At 38.1% G+C, this 17,063-nt stretch overlaps 1 protein-coding gene across 11 annotated transcripts in view; it reads left to right on the plus strand.

Moving 5' to 3' along the window:
• Positions 1-17,063, plus strand: part of RAB27B (RAB27B, member RAS oncogene family) — a 308,125-nt gene that overhangs the window by 229,883 nt on the left and 61,179 nt on the right. The window contains exon 1 of one of the 11 annotated variants that reach the window (XM_002757268.7): positions 7,776-8,040. The exons of 9 other annotated variants lie outside the window; for them this stretch is intronic. The gene's annotated coding sequence lies outside the window, so the exon portion shown is untranslated. Of the gene's footprint in view, positions 1-7,775; positions 8,041-8,410; positions 8,459-17,063 lie in introns of those variants that run through there. One more of the 11 variants, XM_054244233.2, reaches the window with a different exon arrangement.

Genomic DNA, 17,063 nt, shown 5'->3' on the forward strand with positions numbered 1-17,063 from the left:
CCAGGACATGTTGGCATGGGACTAGAGCCATAAGCAAAGGCATTCAACCATGTGGTTAGGATGCCTCCACTGGAACCAGATGGTGCTATTGCATTCAGACCACCATTAGTGCCCTGAGCACCTTACCTCTGACTTTCGCACTAAGACAAGCATTTGAAGAGACCCCACAAACAGGAAAGAGGTTTGAGTGCCTATACCAGTGTGACTGATGTTCACCACATTTCACAGGCAGAACATGCAAGAAATTGAGTTCTTATTAATTGTATCTTTATCCTAATCGTGTTTTTTTCTATCAGTTCTTATGAAACTCATCTCTTCTGTCAAGACTCACACCAAAATCTATTGTTTATGATTGATTTAAAATAAATTGAATGGTTCTAGCATATTCACATTTTATAGCAAGTATGTGGGGATTTTCTTCAGCCACTCAACCTTCAGTAGCAATGAAATCTGTAGCTAAAAATACCACAGAACAGAAATCTACTTAGTGTTTATGGCAGCAATGCATACTTCAGAAGGTATTGTATGGCTGCAGTATTTAGAATTTTTACATCATTTTAGAAATAGAAATTTAATTATTATAAATAACTATATACTAACATAATTATTAATTATATACTATGAATATTATATAATTATAATTCTAAAGCAATATATATAATTATATAAAATATACATCGATATAAACATTTATTTTATATATTTTATTATACTACTAGAAATATAAAAATTCCTTATAGGCTTATAAGCTATTAATATACTGATAATAAAAATAGACTAGATAATATAAAAAAATAGTGGGGCGTGTACTTGTAATCCTAGCTACTCTGGAGGCTGAGGTGGGAGGATCACTTGAGCCTGAAAGACGGAGACTATAGTGAGCTGAGGTCACACCACTGCACTCCAGCCTTGGCAAGAGAGTGAGACTCTGTCCTCAAAACAACAACAACAACAAGAACAAACTAGATCATGTCCCACATATTTATCACAAGATTTATTTATATTGTTTCCCAAAAGTATAGTTTAAAAAAAAGTAATCATGTAGCATGTGATTCTTTGCTATGTTCAAACCTTAATTAACTAGCTGTTATTCTTTACATATATTTTAACATCATACATGACCAAAAGTAAGGCAAGATAATTTTCCAAATTATACCTTAAAAAAGAAATAGTTACCTTAACATTGGATTTCTTACAATTCTTTTATAAGGAAACAATCATCAAAATAATTTGATAAAAATATATTTTGAGGAGGAAAGACATGTTTCCCTGAAATTACATAAATCATTGTTAGTTTAGATGCCTGAAAAATTTACCTTATAATTGGTTAAAAGGTCAGCAAAGAAGTTTAAGATGATTTAATAATCATTCCTGAATATATGACATCACAGCTTCAAGTATTTGCAGTTTAAAAAGTAGCAAAAGTATCAAAAACACTGGTTTTAGGTAACAGCTTCTGGGAAAATGGAGAAATCACCATATATGCATTTATACCTATGTGGTAAGCCCATATGACATTTTATTTTGTAGCTCACCATAAAGCTACCAACAAAGCAAATATAATCATAAATTTTATATGGATTTGCACATGACTATACATAGGTCCACACATACAATTATATATGCTAATAAATGACTATTTATGTATGTGTATGTGTATTATCATACAACTTGCAGAAAATAAATTATTCTTTCCTCTATGCTTAGTTCTTATTTATATAACTTCTCTTTATCAAATTTTTAAAATCAATTAAACCATGTTGTAATTACTTCTAAAGTTGTGCTTATAGAATTCTTTTTAAAAACAGTCAAGTATTCATAGGCAGAATTATGGCATACCCACACTACTGTGGCTTCTTGTCAAGTTAGGACTTGCATAAAGGCTATATGTGAACATTACTCATGAAATTCTTTGGGCCTTTCACACAGCATGTTCCTTTAACATAAGAAGGAAAAAAAATAGACAAAATTACAATAATCTCCAATAAGGTCTGAGTATATCTTCATTACACATGCTAAGGAACAGGCAAAATGAGGTTGGAACTGGGAAGGTTAAGGCCTCACCACAGAGTAGATGCTGCAGGTACAACTGTGAAAACATAGCCAGTTTAGTGAGCAGATATCTAAAATAAGTCTTTATGTGCTACACATTTAAAGTAATTTGCCAGTGGAAAGCCTCTTATGTATGTTTATTTCTCAAAGTTACATTCATTGTGAAGAGAACTAGCATGATCTGGAAGTCCTGTCTTATGACTTGTTAGTCATGCTGTGAGGTTTTCTCAAACTGGAGAAGGGTGGATTTTTATTTGTGATTAGACTTCACATGAACAGAAAATCAGCAGGAGATAGAGGCACACCCTGCTTCTGGTGAAGCCTTCCCTGCAATCACAAGAGAAAGGTTATGAAATCTTGGATCTCATCAGTAAGGGTGAGGGGTGGGGGGTAAAGTCACGAGAAATTTTTAAGAGGATAGTGAAGGATAAAAGGCATTATCATGACCAGGTCAGTGGCTCATGCTACTAAAGACGGCGGAGAAGAAACCCAAATATATTTGTTGCTTAAAGCTTACAAATGCTGATTTTCTCTTAGAGCACACCTTTATTCTTCCTTCACGTTCTACACTGGATCCCCCATACCTAGCAGTGTACCAGGTGCAAGTTGCTTAATAAATGTTTGTTGAATGAATGAATCATTGTGCAAACTTCTCAAATATATCTTCATTCTGTCTTTGATTCAGTTTCTCTACTGCTTATAGATCATTATATTAAAGTATATACACATACTTTAATAAAGCATAATGTGTTCTCTATAGAACAAATATCTTTTGTTTCCTTATGTATATTTTAAGTGTAATTTAAGATTAATTTTATTTTTATTAAGGTAATACATCTCATAATTTAAAACAAAATCAAAATTTACATTTCTTGTAGAGCAGCGTGGATCTCCTCCTAAGCCCTGGTCTTAATCCCTACAAGCTAACATTTGACTCTTTTAGTAAATTTTTAACTGTACTTTTATATTTCTAACTGGTTTGCTTATCCTGCTATTTCTTTAGCAATTTTACACATTATTTATTGATTTTTGTTATAATAGTTGAGAGTTTACTTGTCTCACATGCACATATACACAGATAGTCTTTCCCTCTGCCATCCTCCACATGTAGTTTTATTATAGTTTAGGGTTAATTCTTTGGCAGTGTTCCCAACATTTTTATTATTTTCAGATTTGAACATAATAATGTTATCTATCATAATGTTTCTTTTCTCTTGCAACCTTTTGTTTCTCATGGAGTTAATAATGTCCTTTTAAAATTAGTTCAGCATGCTCTGTACCTATTGTATATTATTCAAAATAGCCTCCAATTGATCTTTAAAACTGTAACAGAATGATCTAACTGTGGTAACAACTCTAAAAATCTTCTTGGCATTATACAATACAAGTTTACTTCTAGCTCATGTCATAGTCCAACGTGTGGCAGCTGGGGTTGCTATGCTACACCGTGATTGAGGGTCATGAATTTCCATGTCTTCTCAGGTCTAGGAGCCCTTCCTTGGTTCTTTGCATCTGCACACTAATAAGGGAAGAGGGAAGCATGGAAGAGCTCAGGGGTTATTTTATGGGAATACCCTGGAAGTGAAGTACATCACTTCTGCCCACAATCCATAAACGAGATCTCAGTGACTTGCCTCCCCACCTTCAAGGGGCTAAGAATTGAAATCTAGTGTGGTGCTCAGGAAAAAGAGTAGAATGTGGAATCTGGTACGTACTTGGAACTATGTACTCTATTTTCTCCCCGCTCCCTCCCTCCCTCCCTTCCTTCCTTCTTTTCTTGAGACACGGTTTCACTCGTTTTGCCCAGGCTAGAGTGCAATGGCACAATCTTGGCTTGTCACAACCTGCGCTTTCTGGATTCAAGTGATTCTCCTGCCTCAGCCCCCTGAGTAGCTGGGATTACAGACATGAACCACCACAACTGGCTGATTTTGTAATTTTAATAGACAGGAGGTTTACCCTTTTTGGTCGGTCTGGTCTCAAACTCCTGACCTCAGGTGATCCACCAGCCTCAGCCTCCCAAAATGCTAGGATTACACACATGAGCCACGACGCCTGGCATATCTCCTGTATTTTCAAATGCACATGTGTATCAAACTATCTATCGTTTTCTTTTCATTTTTTTTCTTGGAGACATTCCTACTGCAAGCCATCTCTTTGCCTCTCTTTAGGCCTACTTCACACTTATTGCTCTGAATAATTTATTTTACTGCCTCTTATGTTGGGCCTGCGTTTTTGGGGTTTCATCTCTTCTTTTTTCTTGACTTAGAAGCTTGTGCGGGGAATGGTTACTTTAAACTGGCACACAGGATGTATATTTTTTAAGTTTTTGCATATCTGAAAAAATTTTAAATCAAGCTTGGCTGACAATTTGTCTTGGTATACAATTCTAGGTTCAAAATCATTTCATTTAAAAAATGTGAAGGCATTCAAAGAAACTTCTGGATCCATTATTTCTCTTGAAAAATCCAATGCAATTTTTTTCCTTGGTATGTGATCTGCTTTATGTGTCAGGAAGATGTTTTAGGCTTTTCTTTTTATTCCTGGGTTTCTTTTATCTCAGAGTAGTGTATCTTGATGTGTTTAATTATTTGATTAATTTAAAATATTGTTCTCCTGGACGTTTAGTGGAACTTTTGATCCCCAAAGTTCATCATCTTCATTTCTGGTATTTGTGCATTTGTTTCAAATTAGTGTTTTTATCCTTTTCTGCATAGAAAGAACACTTTTCTATAGCTTATTGAGATTTCCATTAGTCAGAATTTTTCCATTTTTTTTTTACTTCTACAGCTTTTTGCTTTACTTTTCTTAAGATTTCTCAACTTAGTCTTTTACCCCATCTGTCAGTTTTTTGAAAATGTTGAGTATATTTTCAATTTCAAAAGATTCTTTTTCCTGTTTTGTATATAAATTTCTTTTTTATTCATTATCTCTAGGAGCAGGGTAAAAAGGCATGTGTTCAGTTCATCTTGTTGAACCACAAATTACTCTAGTTTACTTTCTCCAGAAAATAAACCTCCAGTCTCCTGGAAGCTGGATTGAGCAGATGGAGGAACTTATGGTTGGTTGATTGTGTGACAGTGGGGAAGGGAACTTTGGGTCCAAGCATTCCAATATACAGACGTCTAACCAAACCCCTGTGTTTACCCCACCACCTGGCCTCCTTCTATGCTGAGATTTCTGCCTCCTAGGCCTCAGCCTGCCCAGGTTTTGCAGGAAGAATTGGCTTGCCTTTCATCCATAATCCTCCCTGCAGGCATGCAGTGTATAGAATCTTCTGCTCTTCCAAATCAGTTACCACACTGCCATTTGATTTAGCTTCTTCCAAAATTAATTGCAAGTTTATTTGTCTTTGTGGTTCAATAACATTTTAAACAATTTATTCTTTTAATAAAGCAGCTTGAGGAGAGATGAAATATATGTGATAATTTTTCCATTTGTAACTACACATCTCCCCATGTACATTAAGGTTTACCTCAGTGCCATATTGATTGAACTAGACAGATATTATGTATAGTTAAGTTGTACTACATAAACTCCAGCTTATTGCTATTACTATCATGACAAACAATGTTGTCACCTTGTTTTCACTGGATTTCCATGGTTTTTATTCTGCTCTACCTGTGGTCAAAGTGGCCTTCATCAAGTGGCCAAGCAACATTTCTCTTATGTCTTCCTACTCTTTTTCTTTCTTGGAACCCCGCTTCCCAGGGAAAGAAGTGTTCTACCATTCTCTGGTAGTGTCACTATGTAACACGACTTGATCTGAGCCTTGGAACCACAAAGATAGGACTGTGTGTGGCAGGTCACTCCAGGAGGGCTATCCCTGCAATTGTTGTCCCTATAGAGCAATAACACACTTATGTAGGGAAATATGGCAAGGAAAGTCATCAATAAATGTGTGTGTGTTAGATTTTCTCATGGCAGGAACTCTTTCTAGAAGTTGTGGGGAGGTAGCACAATGCAGTGACCACTATGAGCTGAGCATTCAGGATCAATAGACCTGACTTCCACCTTTTGAACGTTTTCATTTTGGACAAATTCACTGCGATTTTCTCAACCTCAGTTACCTCATTCTGAAAGTGGAGACAATAAATATAATAGATGCCTTGCCTGTTTCAAAGCAGTGTTGTGAAAGCCAAATGAGATGGTCTATGGGCAAAGGCCTTATAAACTCTATTTCATACAGGAAATACTAGCTATTAGGATTAATGTCAGTAGTGAACGCATTAACTAGGTAAAGAATATGAGTTATCATCATATATCACAGAGGGTCATTTTAAATCAATGTGTTAACATTCGAGAAGGTTCAAGGTTCTCGTGTTCTTTCTTTTATTTCTGTCTGGGCGCATGGACACACATTCGTTTATACTTAGATATTGCTGTTAAATGCAAAGTAGATTTATCATGAATATAGATTCCAAGCACACATACTTTGAAACTCTACAATCCAAATCTTATATATTTTATGTAGTAGATCAAAAATAATTTTTATGAACTGGATCTTCCTTGGGGAGACTGGAACAGATTAAGTGCTACCAAAATAATAAGTATAGCCAACACAATCGTAGAACTTACTATGCCACGTTCTATGCACTTTTCTGATAGGAAGTCAATCCCTCACAATAACACTATGAAGGCATTATTATCACCCTTCTTTTCAACTTTTAAGATAACATTGAGGGAAATAAAATAGAACTTCTTTCATTGTTTCATAATAGAATAGACAGATTTTTATGAGACCAAAATGTTTAATATTCCCTTTGTCCACTACTTTGGTATTGTTTGTTTTGGGTTTTGGTTTGGGCGATTCCTTTACTCCCTTCTACAAGAAATTTTCTCAGAGCTGATAGCAGCAGTGCCTCCCAGATTGTCTCTAGGGCATCCAGTAAGAACCAAGTTAAGCAATTAAAATCCAAGCAGCCATCGGCATTTCATTGTTTACTAACATGAATGCAAGCTGCAGGTTTGGAACTTTTACATTTTGATCACAGAGGAGTAAATCGGTTGCTACTATCATGTACCCAACCTTGTATTCTTGCCTTTACTACCATTCTGTAAATTAGGGATGTCTGAATGTGTCTAAAATGTAATCACAAGACAGGCAGTCAGGACCTGTGCTTTGTGGATGAATCTAATGTGTTTAGCACAGGGCGTAGCACATAGCAGGTGCCTGATAAATATTTGTTCAGTGCCTCTGTGTGCTCATTTTCTTGCTTAGTGGTAAACTATTGATCTCTGAAGTGACTTCAGGAAGTGAAGCAGGGCTTTGGGAAGTGAATTAGGATGGTGTATGCTGATTAATGCATTCATATGAACACATCCTAACTTTTAAAATATTAATTTCTTTCCAACACCTTCTTTTATTTCCCGAGGCCATCCTCTGCTCCCCACTCTCAATCCCTCACCTTCACTCCCCATAGTTAATGAGACACCCCCTCGGAGGAGACAACGCAGTGCCAGGGCCTCAGTTCTTCTCACAGCGCCCTGGGCTCTTTGAGAGACATCAAAGAAAACACAGGGGGAAAAAAATGAATAAAAATGAGCTCCCTGCTAGGTCTCGAAGCCCCACCACGTGGAGACTTCAACCCCAAGCGGAGTGTTTCTCACTGCAGCAGTTGAGTCACCAGCAAGACTTGCCTGAGGTGAGCTCTGCACATCCGCGTTGAGACTTGCAGACACGCCTTCTTCTCACACAAACCTTCCCCAGCCCCGCCGCAGCTGCAGACTCCGAGGGTGGTGCCACCAGCCCTGCCACTCGCAGTCCAGACGGGCAGGGGCTACTGCGGACCGTCCGGCCTCGGACCCATCTGCAGCCACAGGTTGGAGGAGATAAGGAGCTGTTCCCGTGCGGTATCCCCGTGCCCTGTTGAGCAGATCCTGTCTCCCTGCGGGCGGTGGAGCTGGGAGTTCCAGAGCTTGGGAAGGGGAACCAAGCCTCTCTGAAATCTGACACCTGCTCTCCCAGCAAGGAAACTTTGCAGGCTGGTGAGTTGGGAAGGCGGGCTGTTGCTGCTGGAACGCGTTCCCACCCACCCGGGTGCTGCAGCGCCGGCCTTGCGCCGTGGGAAGTGAGGTGTGTGTGTGTGTGTGTGTGTGTGTGTGTGTGTGCCTTCGATAGCGGTTTCCAGCAGACATCCTTGCAAAGGAGACAGTAGTGATATATGCTGCACGGATGACATGGGCCAACTCGACCTGGCTCTCTTTGAGTGTTTGCTTATCAAACAGCTGGTTACCACCAAAAAAAGCAAAAAGAAAAACAAACAACCTAGGCACAGTAATGCCAACTTCCTTTCATTTGCATCTCAACCAGCAACCAAAATAATGAATAAGAAAAAGCAGGGATGATGACGTGCTTGAGTTTCATTCCAGGAGGAATGACTTAGTGAGGCAAGCCAGGAGAGTGGTAAGACATTTATTTGCACTTCCTTAAATGAAATAGCCACAGAGAGTACTTTCTGTTTTCCAGTTTTTTACTCCGTTACTTTCGAATTCCGATCGAAGTGTCGCACTTCGAAGGGTGTGTGTGTGTGCGTGTGTGTTCAAGTGATCACAGTAAATTTGCTTTCAAGACTTTCCCACCAAACGCAAGGTTAATTGAGCCTCTGAAAACTATGGAAGTAGGTGAACTGTAAGCAGAGACTGTGTTCCTAGGAAAAAGCTGTGTTTGGTTAGAGGCTTCACACCTGTAACATGTTTTATGAGTCTTTTATGTCAAGTTCTAAAGTCAAGGGTACAAGATTCCAGTTGTTTTAAACGGCACATCATTAAGACCAAAGTAATAACATATGGTTTCAGGGTTAACAACAAAATTATTGTTTAATATAATACAGCTCTGAATTTTGTTTTTGTTCTGTTTACAAGGAAAATGTCTACAGTTCTCAGTATTTAGTTATATTCACACATATTCAGTAATATTATATATAGAATATACAAGGTTTTATGGTTATAAATTTTGAAAAGTTGATGGAAAAGGTGGACTTAGGCATTATTATAAACTCAGATATTTAAGTTTAGTGAATTTTCAAGCTGCTATAAAGTCCATATTGCAGTGATGAAGTGAGAGACATACCTGTCATGTTCCATCACTCCTCAGTTGGTTATTTTTCATAGTTTCCTAGCATAATCCTCTACTCAGATAGGGTCAGCCCTCCTTGAAGGCGAAACGTGATTCCTATGGATGACCAAAAAGGATAATTTTGAGAGATAGTTTAATATTAAGGCGCTTTTCTGTTTCAGAACTAACTATGGCTTCTCATACAGGGTTACTATCAATGCTTTCGAAAGGAAAACAAAACATTGCAGATGAAACTGGATGAGCCTGTTCTCATAGTTGCCAAGAAGGAATAAAGGGAATCTGTTGAATGTAAGCAAACCACAGTTCCCTTTTCTCATAGGTCATTTCTGGAACAGACATGTTTGACCCAACAGGGAAGGTAACCTAATGTAATTGATCTTCTTGGTAGAAGATCAGTTGGTATGCCAGTTTACACTACAAGTATATGTTGTTTTTAGAATTGCTGTTCATTTATTTCACTGTTTCACTGGAAAAACGTAAGTTATCCAAAGGTTCAGGTGGTTCAGAATAGAAACCTGCTCTTTTTGCACCCTCACTCCTGGAAATTTTTGATTAGGTTTTTGGTCTCTCAGATCAGTAGGGCATGAAATATAGAACAACTATTCATACAAAGCTCATCTCACAATTAATCCAGTTTCCTGAGCTGATTCATCAAGGCAGGGTGACCAATAGTTTAGCTCTTAAGCAAGTAATTGTAATGTTGAGATGCAGAGAAATGATTACAATAAAAATAGGACAAACCAGGTGTTTCCCATGAACAATACTTTCTAAAGATGGCTGCCAAAGGGGAATTATTTTTTTTTAATTTATTATTAGGTATATATGGAGCTTAAGTATATCCTATAGAAGTAGGAAGCAGCAACATCACTGTATATAATAACAAATGTATTGGAAACCCCAAACGTGGAATTGAGAGTATTACTTAATTTGTTTCACACCCTTTGCAATCATTATTCATGTTCTCCAAATAGTAACCTCCCATTGGCACTCCTTAAATGAGACGAACTTGTTTAGGTTGCCAATACGGAGAGTAACACTCTGTTTATCCAATGGCCAAAAAAAAAAGTCTTCAATAAATTTAGTCTTTAAACTAAACAACTGCTCAATATATGGAGATAAATAATTAATAAGTTGCATGTTCATTTATTCAACGAATATTTGTTAAGAGTGTCAGACACTGTTCTGGGCTCTGTGTGGATAGAAGTGGATAAAAATTCCTGACTTTATAGAGCTTGTCGTTTACCAGGAAGATGAAAACTAAACAAGATAACCAGGCTGAGTCTATGGCACCTTGGAGAAAGGTGCTAAGCAGAGAGTATAAAGCTGAGGAGGCATGCAGAAAGTGTCGGTGGCCAGGGTCCGGGAGGACTGAAATTCTAGATCAGATGCCCAGGAAAAGACTCACTGAGATAATATTTTAATATCGATCTGAGGCAAGTAAGATATGGATATCCACATATCCACACTGAGGAAGAGCATGATAGATTGAAGGAACAGGGAGCAGTTTGCTGGCATCTCTCAGGAACAGCAAAGAAACCCATGCACCTGACACAAAGGGAGGGAGGTGGGGGTGGCAAGAAATGGGGGAGAGGGGATAATGGGAACAGATCTTGGAGGCCTTTGAAGGTCCTGATAAACATGTTGACCTTTGGTTTTTATTCCAAGTAAAATGACAAAACGCTATGATTTAGATATAGCCCGTTGAACAAATACTGAGTATAGTATGAGCTTTAATATTCTTCTAAGCACTGTGGATAACAACAGAGGTTAGTGAGACATACAAGGCCTCTGATGTCATGGATATTATATTTAGGGTTTGGAGATAGACATATAAATATATAAAAAAAATTAATAATTCTGGAACTTTTGGTGCTATTAAGAAAAAAAAGTTAAAGGGTAATATAATGAGAGTGACCTTAAGGGGACTGTGTGATCCAGGGGTCAAGAAAAGCCTCAGGGGAGGTGATCTCTCTCTCTCTCTCTTTTTTTTTTTTTTTTTTTTTGAGACAAAGTCTTGCTCTTTTGCCAGGTTGGAATGCAGTGCAGTGGTGAGATCTTGGCTCACTTCAACCTCTGCCTCCCGGGTTCAATCGATTCTCATGCCTCAGCCTCCCAAGTAGCTGGGACTAAAGGTGCACACCGCCACACCCAGTTAATTTTTGCATCTTTAGTAGAGGCAGGGTTTCACAATGTTGGCCAGGATGGTCTTGATCTCCTGACATCGTGATCCCCCAGCCTCGGCCTCCCAAAGTGCTGGGATTACAGGCGTGAGCCACTGTACCCAACCAGGTGATCTTTTAAAAAAATCCCTCTGGCTTCCCTGCAAAGACTAAGTCACTGGGTGACCAGAGTAGAAGAGAGTCCAGTTAGGAGGCTATTCCAGTAGACCAGCTATGACAGTGGCATAGATTAGGGTCAGAACAATGGCCCCAGAGAGAAGTAGTTAGATTCAGGAAATATTTGAAGGCAGAGCTGACAGAACTTGCTAATGAATTGGTAAAGGTGGAGGTGAAAAAAACAAAGAACCAAAAAGATCAACAGGATTCCTACTGAGATACGGGGTAGACAGTAAAGTCATTTCCTAGGATGGATAAAACTAGGGAAGAACCATTTTAATGGGAAATGAAGACTTTCTGGCTGGGCGCGGTGGCTCACACCTATAATCCCAGCACTTTGGGAGGCTGAGACAGGCAGATCACGAGGTCAGGAGATCAAGACCATCCTGACTAACATGGTGAAACCCTGTCTCTACTAAAAATACAAAAATTAGCCAGGCGTGGTGGCATTCGCCTGAAGTCCCAGCTACTAGGGAGGCTGAGGCAGGAGAATCAATTGAACCTGGGAGGCAGAGAGGTTGCAGTGAGCCGAAATCATGCCACTGCACTCCAGCCTGGGCGACAGAGTGAGACCTTTTGAAGTGGTTTTCAGTATCCAAGTGGAGTTATCAACTTGGGCTTTTGCATATATGAATCTGGAGCACTAGAGAACATCATAGTTGAATATAGAAGTTTGAGAGGCAAGTGCCTATGGATACTCTTTACAGTGATACCCTTGAGGGCATAAGTCAGAGAGAGATTACAGAGAAAAAATGGGGGCCTGAAGATACAGCTCTGACTTATTATGACATGTGAGACCTTGGATGGGAGGAGTCAGTGAAAAGCCAGTCAAGTGAAAGGTAAACTGGAAGAGAGTGTTATCATGAACCTAAGCCAGGATTTTTTTTTTTTTTAAGAAGAAGGGTGGGGTCAATAGTGTCAGACATGGCCAAGATAAACAGTGAGGTGAGGACAGGGAAGTGATGATTGTATGTGGCATTGTGGAATCATCGGCAGCTTGGGAAAGAGATGGAGTTTTCAAAATAAAATTCTCAGAAAAACTAACTTCAAAAAATTCTGAAATTATAGCATTTCACCTAATCCTAAAGAGGAATCGGAAAGAAAGAGGCCACCAGAAAAACTCATCAGGCTACACAGAAGCTCTAATAAATTCAGTTTTTTTGAAATGACTTCTAGAACAGATGAATAAAGGAAGCATATAATTAGAAATACAAAGGTATTGTCTGAGCTGTATGCATAGCTTGAAGAAAAGTAAAACACAGTGAGTTGAAGCTTGGGGAAAAGGTGCTCAGGAGAGCAAAAGATTATGTTCACACTGTCTGGACCAAAGCAGTGAATATAGAAGGGTCATCTTCATGCATCCTGGTAAACGTGAGAGAAAGTGGAATTACTCATTTTCTATTTGAAGTCCCTCTTCTTTCTCCCTTCCCTGTCCTCCCCTCCCCTCTTTTTTTTTTTTTTTTTTTTTTAACAGTTTCTGTTGCCCAGGCTGGAGTGCAGTGGCACTATCTCAGCTCACTGCAACCTCCGCCTCCTGGGTTCAAGCCATTCTCCCACCTCAGCCTCCCAAGTAGCTGAGATTACAGGCATGTGCCACCATGCTGGGCTAATTTTTGTATTTTTAGTAGAGATGAGGTTTCACCATGTTGGCTAGGCTGGTCTTGAACTGTTGACCTCAGGTGACCCACCCACCTTGGCCTCCCACAGTGCTGGGATTACAGGCATGAGCCACTGCACCTGGCCATGAGTCCCTCTTCTTTCTATATAAAAGAAAATAGTGTTCAAAATGGAAGGTCTAGGCAATACCAAAAGAAAATTAAGATCAAAGAAAATTGATAAGTTATTGTGACTGCAAATAACTTCTTTAAATGAAAAAGACTAATGGTGGAAGTGGTCAAGAGGGCCTCTGTGAGGAAAGGGCATTTCAGTTGAGACCTAAAGGTTCCCTGGTTGTCAGTTAAGTGAAGGGTTTGAGAAAGAAAAAACCAAATGGTGCAAAAGGAATTGCTAAATTCTTAACTGGAAAAGAGTGTGGAGCATTCAAGAAATTGAGAAAAGGAGTTTGGAGAATGGAAAGCAGGTGGCAGAGAGAGGCACAAGGTAATCTGAAGGCACCAATGGGGAAGTCATTGCAGAAACTAGACAAGACCAAGGACAATAAGGAAGTGCAGCAACATAAAAGTTACTTGTTAGAAGTGTTATAAAGATGGCTTCTTCTGGGAGGTTGAATTAACCAACCCTCAAGCTCTCATCCAAAGCTGTAATCCAACAAATATAAGAACACAATTTGTTTATTATTTGATAATGTATGCTAGATTTTTTAAATTAAGAATTGACAGTGGGCCAGGCGCGGTGACTCACACCTGTAGTCCCAGCACTTTGGTAGGCCAAGGCAGGCAGATCACAAGGTCAAGAGATCGAGACCTTCCTGGTCAACCTGGTGAAATGCTGTCTCTACTAAAAATACAAAAATTAGTGAGACATGGTGGAGCACGCCTTTAGTCCCAGCTACTCGGGTGGCTGAAGCAGGAAAATCCCATGAACACAGGAGGTAGAGGTTGCAGTGAGCCGAGATCACACCACTGCACTCCAGCCTGGTGATAGAGTGAGACTCTGTCTCAAAAAAAAAAAAAAAAATTGATAGTGAAGGTTTAGCTATAAAATATAAAAGAGATCAAAGTAAATTAAGTAGTAGCTGCCATACAAAGCAAACGTTTAATATCCAGAAAAGCAGGAAAAGCATCTCTAACGATACATAGCTACAGCTATATTCAAGGATACCAAGACCCACTCACATAATTTTGGGAACAGTTTCATAAAGAGGAGAGATAGAATTCATATACTGGGATTTAAATCAAACCAGTAGGAAGTCTATTATAAGTCAAATATTGCTGGTGTTGAGTAGCGTATAACTTAAGGCATTCAGTCTCCTTAAGGATCTTGATATTCTTCTGTGTAAAATAAAAGGTATGAGTTGATCATTTTGACATCCCTACTGTTCAGCTCTAAACTTGAGTAACACATGATTCTTGTTTTATATTTACTTTCTTCCTTCTTTCCTTCTTTTGTCTTTTCTTCCTTCCATTTATGTATCTATCCCTCTAGATAGATGATAGGTAGATGATTGATAGATAGTCTTATATCTACCTAAGATTATCTTTGTGTTGTACATAAATCTGTATGTATAAGTATACATGTGTGTGTATGCATATATGTAAACACGGAAGAGATAGAAACATATGAACTCTATGAACATATGAATTTTTCCTCTCTACAGGGAAAATTTTTAAAAGTTTAGGGAAAAAAATGCAAGACTTCATTTTAGTCCTCTTTCTGGCTTCATTCTAGCACATAAATTTATTTTCAATCATAGTGAACTTTGGGTCAACCTAATCTGTTTTCTTCTTCTCTCCTTGCTCAGAAAAAATGATGAGATTATGTATTAAATCTGACTGAGGGATATACCAGCACAATAATAATTAGAAAAAGCAAAATCAGCTTGCCCAATCTAACTTAGGCAAGGTAATCAGAGCCTGAGAAGTTCCTTAAATAAATTATTCAGTTCTTATGGTCTATTATTCAAAATACATTATTTTCATAAACAAAATATACTCTTGATGTTCCTATACATATCTAAATATTAAACATGCAAAATGATATTAGATTTTTCAGTAGGAATGAGAAACTAGTTATGTCTTAGTGCTTTTGAAAAAAAAGTAGACACTTTTTCTAATATAAAGAGGTGCTGCATATTGACTCAGGTGCCTCCTTGGAGTAACTTAAGTCCCTAATTTTCTGGAACTTTCTCCCAAATGCTGCAAAGTGCAGGAGCAATGCAACCTGTTTGCTAATTTATTAATTCTTTGAACTAAAGATACATATCACAACTAACTATATGGAAACTGCCATTCCCAGTCCCTATACCTATCCCTCTCCCACTCAATCTTTGATCTTAATCTTCCTAAGGTTAGTAATACCTATTCTCAAATGCTGCCTCTCAAGGTTTGGAAGTAAAAGCTTCTATTATGAGGAATCTAGAGAACAACACTGCAAAATGTATCTTATGGGGGGAAAAAACTGTAATGAAAATATTCTCATATTTATAACTGAGGTTTAAAACATAATAAAACAGGCTTAAATAAATAGGGCATCACATTTGCAAGGCCTATTCTTTAATCTTCTGTTGGAAACGAGATGCTAGTTGACGAAGGCTGCATAGGAGTAATAGCAATAAAACAAAGTGAGCAACTTTGGGTTTGCTTTTCTCTGGGGACTTCACTAGACTATCATCAGGTGCTACTTATTTTGAAAGTGGCCTACACAATCTCCCCAGATATCCTTTGCTATGTTTTATTTTTTCACTCACCTACTAGGAAAACCAAGCAAACAAAACTAAAATGTACTCGGCAAGTACTCATTAGTATTGTTTTTGAACACCCTTAATTTGGGTGCCCTCAGGAATGTATGTACTTGAGAATTTATTCATCTGTGATGACAGAGCAGCTAATATTTAGATGAAGGTGAGGAGGAGATGAGAAATGGAGGATAAAGACAAAACATACTGATCACTATGTGCAGGTACACCAACCTGCAGGCTCTGTGTCCTCTACAGACTTCGAGAAACCTTGCGGGGCATCTGTTTCCTGTGCAAGCTCTGAGGAAGTCATAAAATTCTACATTGTGGTTTTCTTTGAAAAATAATTAAATAATGATAACTGAGTTGCTTTGAAGAGGAATTTGCCTCAAATTATGTTGTTATTCTGGTTCCCAGCAGTTCTCCTTATCAAGTGTATTTTTCATGGTTCTGATTCCTTACAGATTTCACCCTTTCGAAGTTCACTTTGACTTTAAGGTAGACTTATGCGTGAGGCCAGGGACCTAGAAACCAGTTTCCGCTTCTTCAGTTCTATAAGGTGTTAGATGCGAGCCATTTTAGTAAAAGAAAGCCTTCAAGGTCTAAGTCGTCTAGAGCAGTAAGGTTGATTCCTAAAATCATATTGTAAATATTGAGACACACGACGGTATATGAGTTTGGCAACTTCAGAACAGAGAACTAACTCGAAATAGAAAAGGAACAATTTAAATTCATAAATATTACCTATATGTTTAAAGAAAGATATTCTGTTAGCACTGCAATATTTTATAACCAGTAGAAATATTTTGTCTTATTTTTCAGGAATCATGTTTTCTAAAAGTGTGTATAAATTGGAATCAGGATTTAAAAATAGCTCAAAACTGCTTTCTAATTGGTGTTTTTCACAGTAAACATGCATTTTGCATTGTCACTTGATCTGAAAGATGATAGCAAGACATCCAAGAATTAATGATATTCTTCGGGGAGCAAAATTTCTCCCTGTTGTAGGACATTATAAACATTAGGAAAAATGTTAAATTGGTTAAAGTTGATGTTATTACAACAAAAGACCTGCTCACCATGTTAAACCTGACAATACCAATTTAATCTCTGGTATAATTTTTCTCTGTCTGAAATTTTGCTTAAAACATTCATTAAGTGCCTACTATGTGTCAGGTCATGTTAGGTACTTTAGTTGTGATGGTCAGTAAGAGATAGTTCCTGCTCTTAACTTAGAATCTAG

This window comes from Callithrix jacchus, chromosome 13, assembly GCF_049354715.1.
Source record: "Callithrix jacchus isolate 240 chromosome 13, calJac240_pri, whole genome shotgun sequence".
NCBI classification, from domain to species: Eukaryota; Metazoa; Chordata; class Mammalia; order Primates; family Cebidae; genus Callithrix; species Callithrix jacchus.